The sequence below is a fragment of the Hetaerina americana genome, unplaced genomic scaffold (genome assembly GCF_022747635.1).
Source record: "Hetaerina americana unplaced genomic scaffold, ioHetAmer1.1.p SCAF_6, whole genome shotgun sequence".
Classification (NCBI taxonomy): Eukaryota; Metazoa; Arthropoda; class Insecta; order Odonata; family Calopterygidae; genus Hetaerina; species Hetaerina americana.
Window position 1 is genome coordinate 86426390 of NW_027287205.1, and position 22480 is coordinate 86448869.

A 22480-nucleotide genomic window follows, 5' to 3' on the forward strand; every position below is an offset into this window, starting at 1 on the left:
GGAGTAAAGGATAGTCCTAAACCTACCTTCGAAAGTTAAGTTACCTTTGAATTGAATGAGAGGATTACGGTTCCGAAACTCACTCTCTATTCACCGAAATGATTGCACACACAGGCGTTTCAAGAAGACAAGTTCAGAGATTGAAATTAAAATTCAGTGCTTGACATCGGTAGCGAGACCGATTCGATCCACGAGCTAAACTGCCAGCAGCAATGCGGTGGCAAGCGATAGCGAATCCACCTTGGGCCTTCGTTTTCCTCCGCCTGGAGCATTTCGGCTGGCCGGGAAGGGGGGAGAGTTACGTGGTAATGTCGAAGGGTTGCACAGAGGATTTCAGGCGTACCGAGCGTCGGTCGTTAGTAAATGAAGGCCAATAGTAAGGGGCCCCGCCGTTTGACGTCCAATTCGACGACATGCGGAGTGCTTAATTCGACTCGTCCGATCCCCGTGCCTCCGACTCGAGCGCCGTCGCCGCGAATCCGATCCGGGATCTCAGCGCGCGCGCGCGGCCTGTGAGCGAGCAAAGGCTGAGTGAATTATGGCGAAACGTACGCCCCGAAATACTGCCTTCGTGAGGCAAACAATGTTAGTGGCAATGAGTGAATTAAGTAACAGCACGGTCCCAACTGCATAGTGATAATAGTAATTCTATCTGATCACTCTATTTCGCAATATCATGCACCGAATAATAATTGTTGTCAAAAATGTCTTTTAATCACCGATTTAAAGCAGGAGTTTTCAATGTAGTGTTCATAGTTATTTTGGTAACAATTAAAACATTATGCCGCGAAAATTACAATTATGTAATTTTAAAACGTCCGAAATGTTATTTTGACATTTGAACGGTATTAACCGTATTTTAAATTTGATTGGCGTACATTTGGAAAGTATTCCACCATGACCTCTTCTCGGTGGCTCCAACACGACCTGAAATGCGATAACCAAAGACGTTCTAGTCAACTTAAATAATCGTATTTTAATGTCTGTGAGCTATGCTGAAAATGGTGACCGGAATACGAGTATGTGCAGACGTAATTTATTTTTGAAATACAACGCTCGATAATAAAGAGGAAACATCAAATTTCCAACAATAGATAAAATAGCCTGACTGTATTCGGTGCTAACGAATAATCACCGAGAAATTAAAATGACGACACAATGATATTATAATAATTAGCGTATTTCAGTTCACTGAAATGTTGAAACTGAAACTGTCAACTGAAACTGAAACTCTTCACACATTGGCATGTGATTCCGGAAAGTTAACACCCAATATCAATTCCAAAACTTAAGTCGGCATAAAGTATCGACAAAAATTATACTTGAAGGAAGATCATCGCTAAGATATTACGGCAATGTCACATGCAGCGAAACTCTAACACAATCAAAACTAATTTTGTCAAATTGCCGGTGAGTGAAAAATATATTTTCCCTTCTTGCTTGAGGGATGCGTGGCCAATGAGATGTGTTTGATCCAGAGTAAGTTATCAGGCAAGCATGAAATAGAGGGTTACCCCCGAAGCAGGAGGGTGATGGGAGGGGGGAACATGAAGGGCGAGCGCCACCCCATCCGGAATTGTTGTTGAGTGGGCTTGCTCGCTCCCCCTTCCCCCCCCCCCTCGGGGTATCCTCAGAGGAAAGCCGGTGAAAGGAAATCGAAGCGCAAAACCTGTCGGCCGCAGTCCAATCGATATCAGGGATTTAAAAATCATCCACGGGGGGGGGGGGACGAAAGCCTCGACCCCTCAGGGGACACGCTCCCTACGCCAAACGCACCCAATCAGTTTCGACGTCTCAGGTTCCCCTTGAGCGACGCATTGACACGAAAATAAAAAAAAACAATGGACCAAAAAAAAAATTCCCTCTTGGACCGTTATCCAGCACGGAATAGTAGAATCAGGGATTTGAACGCCGATTAACTCAATGATTAACTCTTGAGAGCCATGAGGACGTGTAAATGGGAAGCCGCCATCCCAAATATGCATAACTGAATGTAGAGTTAATGATTATTCAACTTCAGAAAAAGATCATGTTTCACCGTCACAGGACTTTCGGAATATGTTGAGGCTCCTTCGAAAGGAAAATTTTGGGTAAAGAAAAGGTGAAAATGAAGTGGGTCTCAATAAATGTAACTCGATTTGCGGATAATATTACGAATGAGTGCTAAAGCTCGAGGAAGTGATAAAGGAATAAGAAACCACTTCATTGATTCAAAGGCATGATGTGAGATTCAATAAATAAAGGCCATGTTGAATTGAAGTAGGGAAATAAAAGGAAATCTAGTTAATTTGAAAGAATTTATAAAATTCTAAGCAGTGTAACGATAAGCAAAAGAAGCAGCTAAGGCGCAAATCTCAGCGGGATAAACCTGGGGAAATTAACATTTAATAAAGTGTCACATAAATGTTCAACATGAAATACTTTCAACTTTAGCCTACGAGAAGACATTCTAAAACCCTTAATTTTGAAAACTATGCTGCATGTTAGTTAAAAGTGGAATGTAAAAGCGTAGGATACTGGAGGCCTTCGAATAATGCTGCTGTAGAAAATTGGAATGAGTTCGATGGGTAGCAACGGTGCTATCCTAAGCAAGGTAGGATAGCCAAAAGACGCTCTTGAAAATATTTTACATCAAAGAAGAGATTGGGGAAGGGGGCAAATTGAAGGGAGATGAGAGCCGCTTTACGGATGGCAAAAGAAGGGCAGTAATTGAGAATTGCAGAGAAGGAGACTTAGAGAAGGTACAGACAGGGTGCGGCTACGTCACTTCCTTGTTTAAACGGGTTTCGCTTTATAAAATAGGATGTTAAGGCGCCGCACCCTGTGAATATATAAATATATATATAAATATATATATATATAAATATATATATATATAAATATAAATATATATATATATATATATATATATATATATATATATATATATATATATATATATATATATATATATATATATATATATATATATAAAGTGGCAGTGGGATGTTGATGACTGTGATAGAGGGTAGAATGATGGGCAAAAGAGGAAAGGGAAGGAACAGGATAGGGATGTTGGGCGGGATGAAGGGAGGAAGAACGTACTCAGAGATGAAGAGGGACCTGATATAGAGTAGGATGATGGATTTTGTGTTTTGTTAGGAGTAATAAAATATTTGTTTGGTAGTTGTGTCCATCCAAAAACCTACCTTAACCGGTAGATTACCTTAAAAAAAAATATAAAGTAATCATGTTGGATTCAGGGTGAGGCTCATATTTGGAGACAAGTAGACCGGGTGGGGATGAAATGCGATAAGGTAATGCAATAGCGGCGGAGCAGTCGATAGGTTTTGCCTAAGAAGAAGAGGAGAAGGGGATGTGAAAGTTGCCGACTCTCCCAGGGAAAGGCAATACCAATCAGAATTACTCGAATGTGAAAATTCTTGTTAGATTTCAGTAGTTCCCACCAGGAAAGCAAACGGGAATACGTGGGACGAAACTACAAAATACCATAATCAAATGCGTGCTATACCGTAGATTATCGAGATGCAGTTACTCTGGCTGAAATTGTGATTCTGCCCGCGGTGAATGAAGCAAAGTTTTCAATTTTCCCCTCTAATTTCGTATTTTCCCAATTCCAACGCTACAACACATTACCAAAGGTTTAGCTATTTCTCCATTTGTAGAAGTCTCCTATAAATATGTATGCGTATACGCACCCGCTGTCGTGTTCCGCAAGCTCCCCAGTTTCTCACCCCCCGCTTTGAGATGCGCCCCGACCCTCCCCTCAAGAAACGACCCTTCTGCAGCCTGCTGCCTTACCCCCGCCACCCTGATTTTCCTCCCTCCATTCCTTCCTCAGATATGCTGTTTTAAAGGATACCTTTACAAATTGTCTAATCGAATTTGGATTGGACCTTACACATTAGCGTTGTAAAGTTGACACTATGATTGGGATATACGGTATGGAAAAGTACGCATTTTGTTTCATTCAGCCTTTTAATCATGAGTCTCTTTCTTTATAACCCTCATTTATTCAGAATAGTACACACAACCCGAGGGTTTCCACTCTTAAAACAATAATAATAATTGCAAAATTCTCAGAAAATTCTCAAGGATAATTTTCGGGAGCATTACGAACTAGACCTTAATGATGCAAGAACATCTTATTAAAAATTTCAGTGTTTGGTCGATATGGAATGCATTGCTATTCAAAAATCTCTTCTGTCAGTAGATACTTTTGAATACCCACCATGCAGGGAGCCCTTTTTAAATGGCTTTTAAACTATATAACGTCCGAACCTGAGAAGAAAAAGCCGCGATGCGTCGTACATCTTTGCGCACTGATTCAGAGATATTTTCTATTCCATTTAACTTGCGCGCTTTCCAATGTTGAAATACAATCCACCCTAAATTGTTTCACATTGAGATTCAGTACACAGAATAATTATTACGAACAGAATCATTACAAAGATGTTTTAAGTTCGTGCACAGGATTGCATGCTGATCGAGGCATGATGATTCAGCGGGTGAATCAATAGGCTAGTAAACGGATGGCCCAGGTTCGATTCCAGTTGAAGGCTGTAGTCATCGTCAGTTCCACCTAACTGTGTGCTTTCTCCAGCACCAGATTTCCCCGGTGAACCACGGACAAAGTAAAAACTGAACACCTAAAACTGTGTGGATTTCACTCCATGTGAAAGGTATACCGGTCAAACCAACTTTTGGGTTGAATCTGGAAGTGAATTTTAATGAATTGAAATTCAAGGATAAAAAACACTCTCCTACAAATTTTTTAAATCAAATATCGATTGCACAGGCATGAATGCAAGCTTACTTGATCGTGATTCGCGGCGAGGGATGGCGGAGAAAAATACAGGAATGATGTTTCACGTGGTGGAAACGATTTTAATTAGACATTATTATTATTATTTTTATTGGTAATCTACTTGCTAAGGCAGTTTTTTGATGGACAAAATTACTAATTCGACAATTTGTGACCCCCAGCAAAACACAACATCCCCCTCTACATCAGGTCCCTCTTCAGCTAATATATATATTATTATTAGGTAATCTACCGGTTAAGGTAGGTTTTTGGATGGACGTAATTACTAATTAAATAATTTGTGGCCCCTAGCAAAATACAACATCCCACTCTGCATCAGGTCCCTCTTCAGCTCTGAGTACTTTCTTCCTCCCTTTGTCCCTTCTAACATCCCAATCCTGTTCCTTCCCTTTCCTCGTTTGCCTAACATTCTCCCCTCAATTACAGTCTTCAACATCCCGCTGCCGGTCAATACCCCCTTCAGCCACTTTTCCTGCCTCCATAGGATTGCTCCCAACAAACTCCTCTCTTCGCCCACCATACCAAGTACTTCCTCGTTTGTTTTCTTCTCTGTCCATTTCACCTTCTCCATTCTTCTCCACACCCACATTTCAAAAGCCTCCAGTCTACGTCCATCATCCTGCTTCAAAGACCACGTTTCCGCACCGTACATAGCTACGCTCCATATCAAAGTTTTTACGAGTCTTTTCTTAACATCCTTACTCAAAGTCCCTGTCATCAACTCCCTCCTCCTTGTGAAAGCCTCTTTGCCTAGCGCAATTCTTCTCCTTACGTCCCTACTACTTTGACCGTGTTGGTCCAAAACACTACCGAGATACGTAAACTGTTCTACCTGCTCTAGTTTTTGCCCTCCTATTTTAATGTTAAGCTTGGCCTTTTTCTTTCCAGAAAATCGCATAACCTTTGTTTTATTAATATTGATTCTCATCCCATACCTGTCGCACTGAATTTCCAATTCACTCAGCAAAGCCTGCAGCCCCTTGGCTGACTGACAAACTAAAGCTTAGTCAAATATAGATAGACACAGAAGTACTACCAGCTGTTTCCGCGGCTTTATGTGGCTGTGATATTAAAAATCAGCGGAAAATTAAAAGGGTAGAATCTCTGCAGAAATTGAAAGAATTCGATTCCGACTATTTTGCACTTTCCTCCATTATTGTGTAGCCGAACTACGTTTATCACTATTGGGATTTACATTGTCGAACTAAATTCCATTGATGATTAGTAAAAATTAAAATAAACGGCTTTCATTAGTGGTGATTAAATTGATTTTATGCTCTTTTAACCGCGTACAGGTTTTGTGAAGGGGTGAGCCGGATGTCGAACGCGGCTGAATAGGGCCTCTAAAGACACGAGGAATATTAGACGCTTTAAATGCAGCAGAAGAAAATGTATGCGAAGCAAGGTATGAATTAGGCATTGGAATAATATGCAGAAAATGAAAGAGGCTGTGTCGAAGTTATTGGTAGGAATTCGGCAGTCCATTAATAATTGAAACTTTGCCTAAGGAATCAAAAACGGCAGTACATGGAAGTAAACTCCTTCCCGCATTATTGCACGGAGGAAACCTGGGAATATCAAGATAAGCAGAAATGAATGAAATGAAGTAACCTGAACTGAGGGTTCCTTTTAACTGCGCCTGCCCCAAAAAGTAACGCTGTGACGGGTATGAATAAGTGCATTGAATTCACTGCGCATTATGTTTATGGAATTGCAATGATTGTAAAATGACGGCATATAATTCCTCGACTCCACCCTCACAAAGCCTAAATCACGTTTAAGGCAGGATGCTCAAGCTTGTTACTCACCGTGCGTGGGTGAAAGCCCATTCGCAGTCCCTGAAACGAAAAAGGAATCGAGTCTCACATCTAGCTCCAATGAATCTCTTACGAAGAATAACATCGCAAAGAAGGGCGAGGCTTAAATTATCGAGCGGATGCGGCGAAGTGAGCTTTTCCCAAGAAATTTGGACCCACACTGTATATTGCGATTCAAGAATCTTTATTGCGCAAGGAAAGGATGAGATGTAATCATTTAGGGTGGCATCAAAGGCGGAGCGGTTGAAGTAGGCTTATCACGAAGAAGCGACTAGAAAACTCAAAAGAAGCTGCGAGTACAAAGGGAGGGAGCAGGAATTGAGAAGCAATCTTGCGGGGCGGAGGCACTCAACAGATCAGAGGCATGCGTTATTGAAAAATGAGACGAGGAAAGTATGGCATAACTCAAAAAAAAACGTTGTTGTTGGCTGGTGTTGGAGGTTGAAGTGGACAGATGAAATAAGGAAATATGCATGAACATAGAAGAGTGGATGAGAAATAGTCCATTTATGGCGCAAGTGGGAGAGGTGGAAGCCGCTTTCGGTCATAACTTCTGGCGATGGATTCTCCAGGAACAATAGAAGGGACAATAAAAGGAGCGTGTCTTGAGAGAGACTTTGGAGGCAAATGCTCACCGGTCCGAGCGAAGGGGGATTGAAGACGAAAATGCTATCAAGAAGAAGGGGATTTGGAGTCGGGCAGGGGAGAATGAAGGCCTGCAAGTATTAGAATCGAAACACCCCTGGGAATTAGACGATAAAGATTTCAAAGTAACGCCGACTTCGTTTAATATTGATAAGGTCTCTTTTAAGTTCCTATCCTTCAATAAAGATTTTTTCACATGATATATCATGATTGGTTTGTGGGTTTAACTTTTGTTATGAATACTAAAGTAATAACTGATGAAGAAAGATGGTAGGTGATTCCCTGGTATCCAGTAAAAATTAGAGTAGTAAAGGAATCGCTAAATTGTTGAAATTTTATTTGTATAATATAACACTTTAATGATAATAGCCCGGTATTAAAAATAACCTTGCACAGGTTCAAGGTTGAACATAGCATTGCAGTTTGTGTAAATGTTTTCCATTGTTTAACAAAACTTTCGAGGGTAATGATTTGTTTGATTAAAACTTTATATATTTATCAATTTTTATTTAAAAGATTTATCCTTGTTAATTGATAAAAACTGATATTGGCACTGTATCCGCTGTTTTACGTTCTCTTTGTGTGAAATATCTTACGTCTCTCAGCAAAGCATTCGTTGAAGAGTCGAATGAGTTGATCTTAAAATTAAATTATTTACTCAAGTTTTAAGACTAATAACAAATTAGTAATGTTAGATTTACATACACTAATTCATGCAATTAATATACAATTAATATGCAATTATTATAGTGAATTTAATATCTCTAAAATTGTTATTATGAGAAAAATAAAAAAGTATCAGTGGTTTTAGAAAATGAACAGAAAGCAGTGACTTGCGACCATAAAGTCCCTCCAATCTGCATTTTCGGATAAGATTCACAGTTTTGGGATTAAATTTTTTGAGTTTCCACGTTTTGAGTTTCCACGAAACAGAAAAGGGAATCGGAAAGGAAAATCACCATCTTTAATCAAAAATTCAAGAGGACCCGAAAATGAACAAAAAGGCGACACCCGGGCCTAGAAGTAAAACAATTAAGGGTTTAAATTCAAAATGATTTTGAAATTTTAAAATGTCGTTCTCGTTTCACTTCTGAGCGGAAGTGAGTGGGATGAATGAATCATTTCCCGTTTCAGTCGGGGACACCTCCGTCGTGGCCGCACGGGACGGCCATCGAGGTTCATCTGCGCTGGAGTCGCGTCGCTAACCATGTTTATTCATGGCAGGGCTTACATTTGCAAATAATCTTCGGGATAATGTGACATTTATCCGTTGTTCAGGTGAATCAATGCAAATGCACGATGATCTCCAAATGTTCCACAAAAATCGTTTTGCATTTTTTTAACATTTTTCTAACTTTCACGAAAATAACAGTTTTTGAGTATGGAAGTGACCGGGGGACATGAGTCACGACCATTCCGAGTAAAAATACTCACTTTTTTCCCTTAACATTTTTAACAGCAAAGTAAAGAGTGTTTTCCTTTGGAATGAGACTGCTTTCCAAACAATTGCAGCAACAGAGTTCCGGGATAACGGTCGGGTCTTGAATGGAAATCAATTTAGGGCCAGGATTTGTTTACAGAGGACTGGGCCCTGATCTTAGTAGATATTGTTTAAAGCACAGGGATGAATAATCCCCACGCAGTAAGAAGGCACACACGCTCCGATGTGCGCCAGTTGCCTCAAGTCGGCGGATGAACAACAAAAAGCATTCGCACGGGACTCTCAAACCGCCTGCGAGAACTCGCATAGATATATGCACATATACACTCCAGCGATTACGAGATTAAGTTTTGCACCGTAACAATCTCTATGCAGCATCGTTTAATACGCTAACGCACTCAAAACTAATCCATGGCATTAATTGTCTGTATGCCAGGTTGAGCAGTGGAACAAAGTCATTAAGATCGCTTCTGCGTGGGCGACACTTCATTTAACTCGCCCCACATACTTCCCTCCTCAAAAGTCTTCTTATTAAATAGACTGTTCTATGTTGTGAGGGTATGAGGGATGTATGCCTTCAATGAGGACAGTCTTTGAGGGCCAAAACGGTTGAAGGGAGAGAGAGAGAGAGACATTTGACACCACGATCCGGAAAACCCCTATGGAGCAAAATCTAACATCACCACGGGCTCTGCAACAAGGCTCCTTGATGTAAAAATCCTTTCCTTTGCTTCTTCACCGCACTGAATTGGAGACGATCTTAATAATTTTCTAGACTCATAAGTTTTAATTTAAAATATTTCCGGTTTGAAACTGTGTCACAGTATTACAATCAACAATTTCAGAGTGCAATGCATATCGACGACTCTGTCAGAAGTTACTCTCACGGCATCTCCCCATACTGTCTTGAACTCTGTCACTGTATTCTTAAAATGTCTCGTCTTTCGTTCTCTCAATGAAGGTTAATCTTATTATTACTAAAAGGACGCCTACTTACGACAATTACTCCAAGTATCGTGCGGATTTCCTCATTTTTGCCATCTGTTGTTCCTTTCATTAATTTCGTACCACTTGCCTGCCTTCATGCCGTCCATAAAGTTTATTCTCCTTCTTCCTCTCACAGCCTACACAAAATTCTCGCTTCTATCGCGGCTTTTAACATCCCACACCGCCTCTTGATATCTCCTCCTCCCACCCACGCTCTCTACCTCCTTTGGATTTCATCTCCGGCAAACTCCCCTCTTCCTATATTATATTGAAAACCTCGCCGTTCGCCATCTAAGCCATTCAACTTACTTTCACCACACCCAAACCTCAAAAGCCTCCAATTTGCGCTCATCCTCTGGCCTCAAGGTGTTGAGTGTCGAGGTTAAATTTATGTAAATTTTATCATATATATGTTGGATATTAAACTAAGAGTGCAACATAGGATTAAATTGTCACACATTTAACGATGCATAGAAATATAACTGCTCTTAAATGAAGAGCTCTCGCAGTATACGGTAATATCAACTTTGAATAATTATTTGCGCTGCAGAAATATATATGCTAAATTACACATACATTGCCGCAGAATGCTAATTAATATATTTGATAAAGAGTTATCAACATTTTCTTTTGGCGACATCTGATAAAACCCAAGCTGCAAAATAAAAAAAAAGCATTTATGATTATGTCCGGAAATTTCAGCAAATCTCTGCTGCAAACGTTCCAGCCGCTGCCTGTATTTTCAACGACAAAATTAGCATCGGCTAATTTATACCAAAATTTACTTCACTCCGAGTGCAGATTTAGGTTCTGCTAAAATGTTTCACCCGTTTAAGAAATTGAGAGGAGTACTTCTTAAACTTTAAATTCGAAAGTATTTAAAGTTCCCTAAATATGGAGGGAGCGCATTTCATTTGGCTACGCAGATCGAAGTTAAGCCCGCGGGTACATTATATTCCAGAATTCCGATGATTCACGATAGTTACCACAAAGTTTCTCTTAAACGTGTAATAAACTTTATCAAATGAACACATTTTATAACCACTTTATTCGAAACTGAGATCCCGAATCACAAAATCCAACATATGGTGAATTTTCAAATATTTTTCCCCTCTCATATTCTGGACGCATCGTTGACTCAAGCAATAGTCATGAACTACCCCATCCTGGAATATCACGTGGACACTCTTTTTTCATTTTAATTTTTTCGCTTGTACTCCCACTTCAAGCGAATTACCCGGAAAAATTAAAAATTTCAATCCATATCCAGATTTCCCTAATTTTCCCCATTATATCGATCTTGGTCATGGATATCCTGGTTGTAGTATTGATAATATGTTAACAGGTACCGCAAGAATGCTCACTGCTCTCGAAAAATGCTTTTCGCGTGGAATCCATTTCATCAAATGAATGTACATTTACCGAAAATGCAGTGCTCAAAGAAACACCGAATCGATATATATATATAGAGGGCAGCAGCATTCAATAAAACTGCGAGATTCGGTCACGTCACGATTCGTTTTTTTACATGGATTCCCTACCCTAGGAAACATTTTAATAATTCAGATTGGCTGCGGTCACTCTATGCAAATTGTTAACATTCATATTTCAGTTATTAATTCAACGCGGGAGTTATTTTTCGCACAAATATCACAGCCACTGTGCTCTCCACCCATTGCTATTTTCAAGGTTAGCACAATTCAGTCTACAATGGCATGATGCGCAATAAACCATGGTCAGTACGGGTGGTAATATTATGTGAAAAAGGAATAGTGTATTTTATTACTTCAGGATGAACATTCTCATAATTTCTTCTCATATTTCGAAACACGTGAGGGAAGTATTTATGACCGCCATCGAACAATTCACGAGGGAAACTAAATATTCTTTTCCTGTTCCCAATCCTGGTGTTTACCCACGGCCCGCTCGATTCGCACCGTCCAACTGAGGAGCAGTGGGGGGGGGGCGGGCGGCATTCGATCCGGGGGAGTCGCAGCTTTAGCACACCCCGCGATCGAAGTCAGATTACGGAGAAGGATGCAAAAATTTCGCCAGCGGGATCGTTGCCCGTCGGGGACCGGACCGAAAATCCATCTCGGGGCCGGGAATGCACTCTCGGAGAATGGATGCTGGGCGAGTGAGCGATGAAATGTCCAGGGGGTCGGCCATTATTCTCAGTTCCATCGCGTCGCGCGGGCGTCGGAGGAGAGAATGATATCTGCACTTATTTCCCCTCCACACATACAGCCTGCTTATCCCCCACGCGTTCTTATGCCCCGCCGCCCCTCTCCCCCGGGGCCCTAATCCTTAAGCCCCACATGGAAAAAAATACCACCCGCCAGCCTCCATCACCGACCCCTTCGGCCAACACACACCCACCCTCCGCCACATCCCACATCAGAATTCTCCCCCTGCCCCCTTTCCTCCCCCCCTCCCCCCTAGCCACTCCCCGTTCCTCCATCCGAGGCGTGCACTGGTCGATCCGCCGGGTTCAGAGGGAAATAATTCCAGGAGTACTGCATAGAAATGTGTCACCATTGGTCCAAAACTTCTGCAAAAATTCATTTAACTAAATTATATAATTACTTACGCAAAAATGAATGACAGTATCTCAAAAACTATGGCGAAATTCTTATATCTTATTTTTTATTTTCTATAATTCTGCTGACTCTGAATTTCATCGATACAGCTAATTTTGAATGGCATACCTTGGATAGGTGAAGAATTTTAAGCCGTTATTGAGTGTTTATGAATTTTTGACGGTTGATTCACTAATATTTTAACGGCAGCATATTTTAACGACTTTCATAACCTACGATATTCATATCTAAAAACTATCTGAACTGTCACAACACTGAATATGAATAAATATATTCAAAATAATAAATGAATATCCAGATAAGTACTGTCAAGTTTAGGGGTATACGATAATATACACGAGTTAAAAAGTATTAGCAGAAAACATGTAGCAGGGTTAATAAAGCCATCGTGAGTAAAAATAAAGAAAAGAAATTTGTTATGTTATAATTAAATCAAAGGATATAATTGCAATCAGACATCATTTGTCAATAAATAATTTACACTCTTCGTCGTATGAATCGTGTGCGCAGCGGTGATCCAAACTCCCATTTCACCACGTTCGATCTCTTTCTCTCTCTCAGCCTTTCATTCGATTTTTAAACGGATTGTTTAAATTTCATGACATGCGATATTTTTTCCCTTTGTTCCCCCTCCAAGACAAGGATAATAATCCGGTGCCATCAAACGAAAAATTGATTTGCAATAGCTCTCCGACTACACTGCTTCCTGCAAATCAATTTATTCACTCGAATCCCCATCCACCGACATTGTACCATACTTGCTTCTCTGAGTTTATGCTAGGACGCGGTAGTCCAGAGGGTAGATCTCTGGAATACTAGCCAAAGGATCCGGGTTCGGACACGGCTCTAGGCAACCTCAGCTATACCCAAACTGAGTGATTTTTCCGAGCACCAGATTTTCTCGGAAACCATATGCGGCATAGAGATAGGAACTGGACCCCATTACTATTCAGAATTGTGAAATTCACTCGCCGTTTGGCTTGGTATTTGGAGAGTTCTAACCACAGCAATCGAACTGCCATTCTGGTTGATAACAAATGCGGTGGTCCCCTTTACGTTCCGTCCCCTCTTTAATTCCTTCAATTATGGTGTTCTGTAACCTATCATCCAATCTACTCCCTTCTTCTTTTAGTTAGTATCCTCCTTTCTTTCCTTTTCACGCACTCTTTCAGAAGTATATATCCGGTTGTCAATTGGCTTATTATAATTGTGAGTAAACTACCAGTTGAGGTAGGTTTTACACGGACACTATCTGCCAAACCATACAGCAACTCTTCCCTTGTCTCTCTTGTGAAAACACAACCTTACATCCAATATTGAAATAGGCCCCTCTTCATCTCTGTGTGCTTTCTTCCTCCCTTCATTCCGTCCAACATCCCTATCCTGTTCCTTCCCTTTCCTCGCTTGCCTAACATTCTCCCTTCTATCACAGTCTTCAACATCCCACTGCCGGTCAACACCCCCTTCATCCACATTTCCTGCCTCCATAGGATTTCTCCCAACAAACCCCCTCTCTTCTCCCACCATACCAGGAACTTCCTCATTTGTTTTCCTTTCGGTCAATTTCACCTTCTCCATCCTTTTCTACACCCGTATTTCAAAATCCTCCAATCTACGTCTATCCTCCTGCTTTAGCAAACCATGTTTCCGGAATATCCTTACTCAACGTCCCTCTCATCAACTCCCTCCACTTGGTGAAAGTCTCTTTGCCTAGTGCAATTCTCCTTTTGCCCCTATTCCTTTGACCGTGTTGGTGCAAAACACTTCCGAGATACGTAAACTGTTCGACCTGCTCTAGTTTTTACCCTTCTATTTTAATGTTCAGTCTTCCTCTTTCTGGAAAACCGCGCCACCTTCGTTTTGTTTGCATTAATTTTTAATGTGAACAAAATACTCTTTAACTATCAATACTGAAGTCAAAATCAACATGGACGTCCACATTTGCATTAATGCCAATCTTCACATGATTGTGGACAAGTGTGGAATGTCCGCTTCGAAATTTATGGTATTTTCAACAATGATCTGGACATGAACATCGAAATCGACTGGTGACATCTCGACAAGGACTCGAAATTGAAGTATCGCCAAAGCTCAAATTTGCGAGCTTCTTTCTGCGCCCCCACATGCAATCTCCTCCTCCTCCTCTCGCCTTCGCCGTATAATCCCTCCTCTGAATTCAGGCTGCGCTCGCCAAACCGCTTCGACACACCCCACACCCCCACCACCTCCCCTCCTCTCGCCCACTCTCCCCCGCGTCAAAAGGCCTCTGGGGGAGGTGGGAGGCTGCGTGTGTAGGGGGAGACGGGGAGTTCGTGGTCGAATCCCCCCTCCCACCCTCGCAAACCCTCCCTCCAGTCCCTCTGGTCGTCAAAGAACTTTAAAAGACACTTGATTTCGGAAAAGTAATAATAATATCTCTTCGGTTATTTTTTTGCGGGAAGGAACGGAGTGATTCTTATTCCTCGAATCCGAAACTCGTTTCCGAGTTTCTTAAATGTTGTGCCCGATTCCAATATTCCTTCCCCATTCGTTTCAAAAAGGATGATTTTAATTTCCCTATCTGAAGATATTGGATAAAAATTAAAATCTTTTCGCCTCTACATTTGAGACTCGAATTTTGATTACATTTGGCATGAGGAGTCTTCAAAGATTGGGGGATCCGAGTATCAGATCTGTTCATCATCGAGTTTTTTTTAAATCAAAAGAAATTGCGAATTCGGAAATCGATGCATCGCAATTCACAATCCGAATGCGAGCGATTACCTCTCTTGACTTTGATCATCCATCCGTTACAGGAGGAGACCAACTCCTCAAGAGAGCGTGCCCGTTAGGTGTTTAGCGGACATTCCAGGGGTTATCGTCGGTCGCCGGCCGATGCTGCGGTCTCAGCCCGGCCAAACAGCGGAAGCCGTGCCCACGCTCCCCTTCAACTATTTCATTACTGGTGAACACTAGCCGTTGGCTACTCAAGGTCTGCGGGAGGAACACTTCTCAGTCCATACTCCGATGTACATACCGCGTCCAACGACTGTTAAAGGTAGGGTTTATTCAAGGAATCATGAAGTAACGACTGACACACTTCAATCCCTTCGAAAAGCGACGCTAAATACCCAAAAATGCTATAAGAATACTTCAATTTCTCTATTTCTTGCCTCCCTTCATTCCGTTTAGCATTGCCAATCAGTTCCCTACTTCACCTTATCAATTACATTCCCTCTCCATTACAGCACAGTCCTTTCACTGCCGATCGAAATGCGCTGCAGCCACTCTTCTGATCCCTTTGCATTTTCACTCGACCGCACCGTCTTCACGATTCAAGTACCATAAATCGTTCGCCACGTGCAAAATCATTTGCAAGCGCAAACACGTATTATGTTAATGTTATGGAAATTTAGTTTTCCCTCGGAGAATCAGGGAGAAAAATATGATATGCCTCGTGCCTCTCATACTTTCATTCATGAAATCAAATTTCACAATGGTACGGTTCTAATAGGGAAACGTTTTGGAAATTAGAGTATAAAACGTTGCCTTGATAAATTTAGTGGCGTATCGTAGATTATTTAGAGGAACTGGGTTAGTGATGCCTCACGGAGCGAAGTTAAAATTAAATCTTCAATCTATTGCAATATTGGAACCAGGCCACTTTTGAATTGATGTTGAAAGTATATTATTATCTCCGTTGGAATAAATTATGAAAATAATATTTGGGATATAAATTGGAAATCCACCAGATCTAAGATTTTTTTCCCAAGTACCGCGAATGAGTCAAAATAACTATAAACAGTAACGGTGTGATAGAAATTATTCTAAGTAGACTACTGCGCTATAATTAATATGCCTAATTAACATTTTTATGGTTCTATCAATTGGGTTGGTGACTTATCATTTAGCCAGACTTAACCTCGTAGAATCACACCCTGCAACACACACTAGAGGAGGTTTACAGGGTAGCAATTAGAAATATGCCTCCACCACCATGTGGGAGCATGATTGTCAAACTTACTTTGACACCAAAGAAGGATTTACAAGGGCCTCAGACGCTGCAGTGCCCAGGAATGCGAGAAAAAAATAAAGTCGAATTCCAAAATTTACGATCTCATGTAATGTTGCAGAGTTGCTTTATTTTTTCTACATTTCCTTGAAATCTCACATATTGAAGCGTGAGGCAATGTCGTATGATACATCAGATCACTGAGAGACAAATCAAGATAAATAGACTCCGGAAGGGGTGTATTTAAACTCTTTCTCCCTTCTCTCCATTTGTTATTACGCCTAGGCACATTTAGCCTCAACCAAATTCGCAATAAAGAGTCTCATATTCATCCTAAGCTCTTACAAAGCTGCTTAAGCTCAACCAAAATAAAATAATGTAAGCACGGGTCCTAACACCCTCCGCTATACACCGCCGTATAAGCTCGCACAATGTGATTGAAAGCTCGTGTTTTTTCACTCGTAAAAATGCAAGAATTACAGTTTTCGGGAGAGGAGAATGTATACGAGTGGTTGTTCCGGATTTTTCTCCTTTTAGCCGCCAAATATAAAATTCAAGCAGCGATATCAGAAAGATGTGTGGCGCATTGCTATGAAACAATAAAACAAATTTTTGAGGCTGTAAGGAATTCGAAGATTCAACCAAATGATATTCAGTTAGGATGCAAAACAGCGTTACTGCCCAACAGTAACAAAATATACTTTCAAAGCAGCATTAAACTTGAATACTCAACTCAAACATACAATCAAACAAAACAAAGTATGAACTTGCATCGGGTTTCAATAACTATTGCCCATTAATTGAAACAGGCTTTCCGGGTTTCAGAGTTCAACTAAGACAGAAATCAGTTTGAACGGATATAAAAACATATTCACTAAAATAAAAGTAAAAACAAACCGACGACAATAGACCAAAATGTGCTTTGGACACGTGTAAGTGCATGTACACTCGGAATTTCATATAAATGCGACAGATGTCGCCACAGGAACTTTAACGGAGGCCCCCGCTAATGCGCATTACTATGCATCAATTTCAAAGTGTAATACAGTGTGATTTTTACAATTTCAAATTATTGCATGTTAATACTCTCGTAAGCATATGCAACAGGAGTTTGAAATCTATTACGCGAGAGAAGACCCGAATGGATGGCTGCGTGAATCCAAAACCAGCACTGATGACGATGTCGTATGACGTATGCCATGTAAGCACTGATGATGATGCCTTATGACGTATGCCATGCAACCATAAAATACTAATATATGACACAGCATGTTACAAGACGGGATGGCATCATCTACCATTCAATCCATACTTATCAAAGGACCAAAATGACGGCTGGGTACTTCATTTTAATTTGCCTAATCGGCTAGAATATTTTCAAATTCACCCGGTTGTCACGGCGAGAGATTTCTGCTCTTCCCATCGTAAATTAGAATAATTCAAAAGCGTACCAACCCTTTTTTACTTCTAATCATGCTTAATAAAAATAAAAAATACATGTAGATCACCGTTCCCATAGCATAGAGAAAGAGATATATTTTTTCCACCACGTTTTTTTCCACCCTGTAGATTTTTTCCCGCAATAAAAAGAAACATACAACGATAGTCTAATGCGTTGCGTCGTGTTTCACTCCGATCCCATCTGACAGTCGAACATGCCTGGCCTATTTCCCACGCGCAGCAAGCATCGCCGAGTCCGCCTTTTTAATTCCACCATTCCCCATCGGAGTAAAATGTCATATCCCAGAATGCACTGGGGTTTTAATGACCGAGCCGGATAAACGAAATGCCACGCGCAATAAGTCAGCTTAACGTCGGGCGTGCGCCGTCCCAAATCGTGCAGCGACGGATTTAATAACGCTTACCGTTAACGGACAATAACAAGGGGCTGATTTATTTCCTCTCCAACGCTTTAGAGTCGCTTTAGTTCGACGAAACTCACGTGGGCATTCCGCGATTCGGCGGGGTCGGGATCCTACGGAGCCCTCGCTTCAACATATCGTTTAAAATCTAATGGCGCTTGAAGGGGCGGAGGAACACGAAGCGATTTCCATGCATTTATTTATTTTTGTCGGCAGTTTGAAAAAATCCGACTGGACGCTAATTTAAATGGAGAGCGGAGACCTACTCACGTCCGGAAAACAAACGAGGGTGGAAGCAGCGAAGGAGTCCTGGACCGGCACTGATGTACCAAAAGACGGTGCTGGGTCATCCGTTTTCTGTCACGAGCATTGTAAGTAGGTTTTTTGAAGAAAAAAATACTAAAGTTAACGGTAAAAATGTTTTCGAATTTGTTTATTATCTAGTATCCCTCTACTACCCTATACCTCTGCTGTAAGGGAAATGCAAAACTCTCAACCCCACCCGTGGTGAAATCTAGGAAAATAAAAATTGCCTCACTTTTTATTGCCATCGGAAGACTCAGCAGGTGAAAATTACAAGTACTTGTAAACTGACATTTCGAATTGAGATACGGACATGAAAGCCAAGTTTATTATGATGAAAGAGGAACCTGCTTTTCCACATAGAATTTTTTTACTACGACCTAGGTTTCGTTACAGCGTAAAATCTTCAGACCTGAAGATATTACGCTGCAACAAAATCTAGGTCGTGATAAAATAATTCGGCGTGGAAAAGCCAAATGTCTTCTTTTACCATAAGGGATTTTCTCCATGTTACGCCTGAAACTGTGTCATTGACTCTGTTTATCAAATATATGACAGGATTTTTTAAATAAATAGAGTAATTCTTCGGCCTTTTATTTGTTTCCGCCCTTAAGTCGAATTTACTGTGATTTTATGATAATTTGAACAATGAATCTGCAAATGTAACTACATCCATTGGAATTTTCATCAACCTCGATATCAGCATAGTAATTTCATCGCAATTCATTTTTTTTAATCATGCTTAACTCAGTATTAAATAAAATATGGAGGAATACACACTAGATTTAAGTAATATTATTGTAATGCTATCATATTTGTCAAAAATAGCATTCTCTCCTTTCAACGTCACAGCGTAATATAGAAATGCCCCTATTTCATACCCCCATTATTTTCGAGTTTTCGTCGTAGGAGCGGAAAATGTTGCAATTGATTTAAAATGATTACTTAGGATTAATGTTAATAAATTACTCCGTTCAAGATCATAGCAACCAAGATTTTAGTTGAAAAGCAGTGGGCAGAAATGTAGGCCTTTGCCAAAGAAGCACAGAATGATTAGATGTTCATTAAAATGCAGACGCACACGTGAAAAATGATGTGATGTACGGAGATGCCAATTAGGGTTTATCCTGATAAGAAACAAAATCATCAGTACTCGATAAGCACGATCAAGACGCAGTTTGTCGGAAGCGTATCCTAATTAAGGTGCGTGCCTCAAGTCTCATTCTAGAAATTAAAAGGAAATAGAACAACGAAAGTTTAATCGTGGCGGATAAGAGGGAATCGCCGCCAGTAGTTGATAAAATCCTGAATGAGACCGGGCGGATCGGGACAAAAAAGAACTCTGCAAACATCTCAAAAGAAAAGGGTTGGTGCAAGCTGTAAACGATGCGAAACAATACGAATGATAAATAGGAAAAGGATGGAGTAGATTGCTCACCCCCCCACCTACCTTCATCCCACTCAGACCCCCCCCCCTGATCTTCCTCCTCCTCCTCCTCCCCGGCCCTCCTTTCACCGCCTATCAAAATCGGCTCGACCTGGCAATGCGCCTTCCAACCGCATTTCGCCTGTCTTCTTCGGATTTCACCTTAAAACTTCCTTGTTCATCACCCAACATTTAAACCTCTGCCGTCAGCCACTGATCAACTTAGTTTCTCTATTGTTCTCCAAACCCACGTCTCAAAATCCGTAAATCTTCGCTTATCCTCTTTCCTCAAAGACAAGGGTTCAGATGCATGCAAACCATCAAAATAATGCCTTAACATTTTGATTGCTACGTTGCTCTAGTTTATACCGTCCTGCTTTAGTGTCCAAGTTTTACTCTTCTACTTTGGAATCACATTATATTCTTTTTTACAGTTAATAATTTTCTCGTTTATCTCATAATGAATGATAAGGAGATTAAAAATTGAAGGGGGAGTATTTTGTTCATTTTGATGGAATATCTTCCCATCCCACAATGTTGCACGGAAGCGAAAATGGTATCTGCCAGAGTAAGCACACAAAATTGTGCTCCATAATTTGATAATCATAAATGCCATAAAAATTCGGCGGGTTCAGAGGAAACTAGAGCACTGTTGGTGGTTGAAAAGAATAGACAGGGGTAGAGGAATGTCCGGGCAATGAGATAAGGTAGACATGCTGTACCATTGGCCTATAAGTATGAAACACATCGACTTTCTTTCCTTTGTCGTGTTGAGGAATTGGATTTAGAATCAAATCATCGAATAAATACAACAGTTGAAGGGTTTAATATGATGGAATCGGTTTCTTAAGACATTATGGTTTAAATCGACTCTCAAACCAAGGTACGAGGCTCGTATATTAGGAGTCGCAAAAGCAAAATAGCACATATGGCTGTGACAGAGGCGAAAAAGAATATTATGGAAGAAATTAGCGAAGAAGTTTCTTCTAGTGCGTGACAGAACTTGCCCCTGAAGGGTTCTGAGGGACTTAAAGGACAAGGATGTATCTCCGATTATTATGGCCTTGGAACGAGAATAAACAGCGACATTTAATCACCGAGTCAGCACCGACGACGTCGAAGAATTGCTTCCTTGTGATAAGAAACGCGCCTGCAAGTTCGAACTTAATAATGTTTTTTAACGATTAGTTTTTAAATATCATGACATATGCAATTAAATAAACATACGCGACTTAAAATTGATGCATTAATTATCCTGAAAGTGTTCTTGTTTCAATTGTAAATAATGAAACGTACCGAAAATAGTTCTAGTAAGACATCTTCAGTGGAGAACTGGCCTCGTATTTCTTGCTATTCAGTAAATTCATCGTTTATTACCATAACAGAGCGCCAAATTATTCAGTTTTTTTTTTAGAATTGAACAAGAGCAGGGGTGAGAAATTTCACAGAATGCGACGAGGCATTTGTAGTGCCCCTAATCTAAGTTTGAATGTCCACACTCGCGGGTCTATTTAATAACGAGCTATTTAGACTGGGCGCAAAAAAGACGCCGGCGGCGTTGTAAATCTCCCGGAGCGCGTAGATCTCCCGGCCCGCGAGAACGGCCCAAAGCCTCCTCGCATTCCCCCTAAATAACCTTTCGTTGGAGCTAATTTATATTCCTCCGGCGGAAACAAAAAGTATGAATGAAAATCCCTTTCTCCGAAGGAGAGAAATGGCCGCGTAATTCTCATCCTCCGTGGGTCCGTCTGTCTCGCCACCCCTACGGTGAGGGTGGCTGAGTTCAGGAGGGGGGAGCGGGAAAGATGAGGGGGGGGGGCAGGGTTCGGCGAGGGGCGGCTCGCAAGCTCGCTCCGTGCATTTCCTTTGTTTCGATGCTCGTAAGCAATTCCTTTGACCACTGCAATCCATCAAGTCACCCCTGGAGTAATGGCCGGGTAGTTACGTGCGGAGGGGCGGAGGGTGCTAAGGGGAGCGTGTGGGAGGGGGGGAGAGAGAGATAGAGCTTCCCCCGTGCGCATGCGCCCTGAGGGAAATGGGGAGAATGAGCAGGGATGAAAAAAGCAGGGCGAGGGTGGTTGAGGAACGGAATGGCCAGCGGGAATAAGTGCGAGGAAAAAAAATTGAAGTTGTTATCAATTGTCGTTTGTTGGTGCGTTCTCAGTGCATTTTTTCCGCGCAAATATTCTGCTTAAGAACTCTTACGACTTGGGTATCGAAAAGAGGCTTGAGATTACGGGGTTATGACATTAAATGTAGCCTTAGTTGTACATTGATGAGAGGAGAGGATCGGGTGCAGTTGAAAATTAAAATTGCGCATTCCAATACCTAATACGGTAACAAATAAGGTTCACCTACACTAAAAAAAATAACTTGACGAAAAATAATTGTATGGCAATAACTGTCTCCTTAATAAGCCAAGGAGTGTGCGGGCAATCTGGCGGGAAATATGAAAAGAGCGTTCAAGAGAGTTAAGCTTTTCATAGGGTTTTCTGGAAGTTGGCTGATGCCCACTGCTGAAGTCAGTTACTCATTCGAATAAAACCAGCATACTCTGTGAAGAGTAGCTAGGTTTGCGAACGG